This window comes from Clupea harengus, chromosome 25, assembly GCF_900700415.2.
Source record: "Clupea harengus chromosome 25, Ch_v2.0.2, whole genome shotgun sequence".
NCBI classification, from domain to species: Eukaryota; Metazoa; Chordata; class Actinopteri; order Clupeiformes; family Clupeidae; genus Clupea; species Clupea harengus.
This window is the reverse complement of record NC_045176.1, coordinates 4,822,643-4,827,994: the sequence shown is the minus strand read 5'-3', so window position 1 is coordinate 4,827,994 and position 5,352 is coordinate 4,822,643.

The following is a 5,352-nucleotide window of genomic DNA, read 5'->3' as shown; positions in this document are numbered from 1 at the left end:
AGACCCCATCTAATCTCCGGGGCCATTTGTGTGAGGTTGCCATCAGGGGCCGATCCCCCTCTGACGGGTTTAAGAGTAAACAACTGTTCCGGAACCTTTGTGGGAATGCTGCGGAGAGCACAATGGCCCAAAACACCTTCTGACAGCCCAGAGGAGGTTCTGACACGTCTGCACAATGAGGACTATAGTCAGTCCTGCGTATGCAATTCCCCCCCCGTGCTCAAGGAGCATCTCAACACGCCACCGATGCCTTGCCTTTAAGATCGTCAGCCTCACAGCGCCCCACTCATCGTTTCTATAGCCGTCTAATGGGATCTTTTTGATTGGGTTCTCTTGATCGACAGTTTTGCATTCCACTAGTTAATCTTAAAGGTGTCTGTTTATTTTTTCATGCATGTTTCACGGGTCTGTATGCTGTTGAAGGTGCTGTCACCTGCTCCGTTTGCTAAGGCCATCTTGAAAAAGGTTTTTTTTAAGGGAGGTTTTTATCCTGGTTAAATACAGGGGTATTACCTAAAAATAAGGTTCCATTAATAATTTAATGAATTAAATGAATTCGGTAGATAACATTAGCAAAGTTACCCATTCTGACTGAAAGGTGCTGTCTACTATTCTTTTCCAGCAAATTGCTCCTTACAGTCCTGTGCACACAAACACCCTGTGAATGGGAAACAGACTGGCTCTTACCGCGGTGCATGGAAGGAGCGTGGACTGCACCTTTAATGCTTCTTAACTCTGAAGTGGATGGTTTGATCATAGACTTCACCTTTAATGCTTCTTAACTCTGAAGTTGATGGTTTGATCATAGCAACTAATGATTTGCAAGTTAGTGAAACTATCCTGGATGTGTAAAAGGTATTTCAAATTATTTTTGGTTTATTAACACTAAGGTTAATGAAATGTTCATGTGAATTACTACATTAACTACTACTGATAAAGAAAACCTCGATGTTAAATCTCACCAATAAACGCTGAATAAGACCTTGAATCCAAATCTAATCTAATTAGATATCATTAGCATAAGAGACTACACAACAGAGTGTGTACTTCTCTGGCAGGGTACTGCGGCGAACTGCTTTTTAAAAGCTGCTTTTGACAACTTCTGAAAGCTACTTACTTTCTACTTTGCAACTTGAAAATCCTTTCATGGTTAATGACAAACAGGTTTAATTTTATATAATTAAGCCTTGCGGTATATTTAGTTTTGTTCGGGCTATTGAAATGGCCGTGTTATTTTCTGTTCAATTTGCCCTGAAAAGAAGGTTAGCACAGCATGGTCAGAAGTACTGCAGAGCCATAGGTAAAGTGACTTCAAATGCAATCATTCCCATTACTGGTACATTTGTCAATATCTAACATAATTTCACACCTGCTATTTTGTGCATAGCGCACATTCAAGGTTATTGAGGTTAATGTATCAAACCCCTTTAGACTGTCAAACATTTAGAGCTTCCCTAGCGCTGATGTAAGGAAGGCCGTTTCCTTAGAATACCATTAGGTAGTTGGTCTATATTTCCAAGTTCTTATTTCAAACACTTAAGGGTGTATGAAAATATGCATATTTATTAATGTCAATAAGTTCAGTAAATCAGTATTTACATTTCAGTAAATTCCACCTGATGGAAGTCACACTTCACGCAACTGACAGATTTGTGATTAATTTCACCACGGCAGGCGGAGCCGCTCACGTTCCTTTTGGGTGGGCCAGTAACAAGGCGATGAGGAATTCCATTTTGCCTGCGGATCGTTCCTCCCAGCAACACAGTAGGGGGTTGTAAACATTTACACAGAGAGCCTGTCCATTGCACATGGTTGCCTGTCGCCAGCAACCCCGGTATTGAATGCTCTGGTGCGTATTTAGTCATTCTGCCCTACCCCGAGATTCTAACAATCACACCATCGACTCATGAACGACCCGCCATCCAAAAATGTGACAGCAGACTTATGCTGAGCGGAGAAAATAAGGCAAAACATTGTTAAAACACCCTTAGGCCCACATGGTACCGAGCTTCTCGGCACAGAGCTGCCATGCTCCCTGCTGAGAACTGGGAAAGTGATGTTGGTGCGCCTGTCTCATGCACCAGGGCACCGCCGAGGCTGGGCCCCCGATTCAAGCCCTTTTGAAGTCTGTTGCCTGAGAGCGCATGCCAGCGAGCAGCGTGCCACGTGGGCTAATGCCTCGGTGCGATAAAAGCCAGGAAACCTGGGGCTGCCATAATGTCATGCCCATATGTATACAAAAACGCAGACGCTTCGCACACTTACTACAATAAAAAAAAAAATAAATACGAACACATTTCTCCTGGACTTGCTTCTCTTCACTGGCTTCCTGTCAAAAGTAGAATCAATTTCAAAATACTCCTTCTAACATGCAAAGCCCTCAATGGCCTAGTTCTGGACTACCTTTGGGATTCACTAGTCCCGTACTGCCCATCAAGAACTGTTCCATCTCAAAATGCAGGCCTCCTCACAATGCCAAGAGTCTCCAAAATGATGGTAGGAGGCAGAGCCTTTTGCTATCGAGCCCCTCTCCTTTGAAATAATCTTCCTTCCGCTATCTGAGAAGACACCCTCTCTGTTTTTCAGTCTAGACAAAGCTTTGTTTTGATTACTCCCTATAGTTAAGGAGTCATTGTGGAAAGGGCTGCTTTTGCTGTTGCCTCTCTGAGACCGGCCTGCCAGTGGTAGTTGGTGTAGTCAGCTCCAGACCGTCCTAGTGATGGCGTTGGACCAGTGGTAGTTGGTGTAGTCAGCTCCAGACCGTCCTAGTGAAGGCGTTGGACCAGTGGTAGTTGGTGTAGTCAGCTCCAGACCATCCTTGTGAAGGCGTTGGACCAGCATGCACCCTCCCTTAGTTACTCTGCTACATGCCTGGGCTGCCAAGGACCTCTCATGTGTCATGCTGTACAACTTCTCCTCCCTCCTTTCTCTGCCATCTCTCTAAAGTCTGGCTCCTTTTACATGTTGTTTTTTAATCTGTGTACTAACTTCTCTTCTCTCTGTCTTTCTACACGCTGCAACCAGTATGAATGCCTGCGGTACAGCTGCCCCATGTATGCCAATATGATGCATGTCTGAAGGATTTGCTTGATTCTGATGTATGAATTATCTGCCCGCCTCTTCTTTTCTTACTTCCCTCCCCCACTCCTTCTACCCCTCTACTGGCCTCCAACAAATGGGTCCCCCTTCTGAGCTGGGGTCAGCTCAAGGTTTTTTCTTGTGAAAAAATGAGTTTTTTCTGCTACCGTCGTCTTGCGCTTGCTCTATGGGGTTTAGGTCTTGGGCTCTGTAAAGTGCTTTGAGACAATGTCTATTGGTAATAGAGCTATATAAATTAATACAACTGAATTGAATTAAATATGTATGACGTGGGCGAACGCTAGTGGGCTTTCCGCAACATGCTTTCACCTCCCGGACCGGTACAATTGCTCTTTTGCATTTAAAGAGCTTGTTTTCAGGGTGCTGATGACAATGTTGAATAATGCGTCAAGAGATTTAAAATATTCGTAGATTCTCAATTAACGATTGTCCATCTGCACCAAGATTCAATTGACAGGACTAGTGACTAATGCCAACACCGTGCCCACAGTCAGGATGCAATGAGTGGTGCTTAACAAGCCATCCTCTGCAGCAACACCAACACCACACAGCTAAGGATATACTTTGGACAAAATTGAACTTAAATTGTTATTTGTCTTTTATTCCTTTTATTTGTTTTAGTTGTTGGTTTTCTTTTATCTCCTTTAATTCTTGTTCAACTGGAAAGGACTTTGGTAAAATTCCTGTTGTTTTTAAATATGCTATGCAAATAAACTTGACTTGACAAGTTGACTTAAGTCAGCTACACAGCAGCCCAGAAAGTCTGCAATACTGGGAGGAGTTTTCCCACATGCTCTATGGTTGGCTGGAGCTGTGCTAGAGTTAATAGGCCTATGGGATTGTTTGTAGTAGTAGACAGCAACCCCAGTGGTTTGTTAGGCAGGGTGATAATCAGAGGTTTACTGCTGCAATACTCAGATGAGGAGATACCAGCTGATAGAACCTTTGGCAAAGTGTGAAACCATAATTTCCTCTGTCAGTCACTCAAAAACACCATCACCTATGTATTGGTTTGAGATCATACACTGAAGGGGTGATTATGCAGTAAATATATCCATAAATGTTCTCTAAAAACTGACATAACAGAACAATGAGCTTTATTTCCACTCGATATTGAGAGTTAATTTGCAATATGGGTTAATACCGTGCGGATTAGCAGCTGTAACGCTCAGCTAACATCATAGCGAACAGGAAGAACGCCTGGCACTGTTCTCTCGCTGGAAGGATGGCAACAAAGAAAAGGAAATATTTCTCTTCCAAATTCATTTTTTGAATCTATATCACGTTGACAAAGTGGTGGAATCGACAACACATTTATTTGGAGTTAACTTGCCTCTTGTGACCAGGGTGAACAGAGTCAGAGTTTGGACGGTTGCAGTCATATCTTAAATGCTAATGTGATGAAAAGGCCAAATGTTCCCCCCTCCCTCCCAAGAAGCTAAACCAGCCCTTGTATCCAGGCAACTGAACATAAAATTAAGCATGTGACATATAAAGGAGTTCATCATCCCACACAGAGAGCGCACAACTAGAGAGGGCTTTAGGATCCAGAAACCTTCATGCATGAGGGGTTATTAGGGAAAGATATGATTGTGCTCTGTGTGTCACACTGATGTAAACTGCAACACCTCTCTGCCTTCCAATATGCATATTCAATCCAGAATGCCCAATGAATCAAAGCCACTGTATTAACCCCAATGGTGCTTGAATCAGATGTCAAGGTCTGAAGCTGCCTTGCATCAACACAGCATGAACAACTAAGAATACCTCTAAGAGTGCGCGGAGCAGATATGAATGGGCAATAGAACTTTTTCTGCTAAAACTCCATCCTCCCCTAACTACACAACAAAATATCTCAAGGCAAGGCGAGGCAAGCCAAAAATGTGGTAACCTTAGATATAATGAAATTCAACACAATACCTACAATGTACTCCATATAATGGCGTGTGCTTATAAATCTACTAAGTAATTCATGTAGTATTTAGTATACAGTAATCACGAACCAGTTATATCAAGTGGGGCACAGTAAACAAAATATCACAATAATGCCTGTACATGACTAGGATGATACAGATTTAAAACCTGGTTGAGTAGACAGCAATTAAAAAGCACATGCCCATCAACTACCGTTGTCCTTGCAACATCCACAAACAGGGAGTAACCATAGGGGGAAAAAAAAGGTCTGTTCACTTAGCTCTCGTCTGTGTGGAGTCTTATTGTGTGACGATGACAAAAGTGAAAATGAGGCTTTGA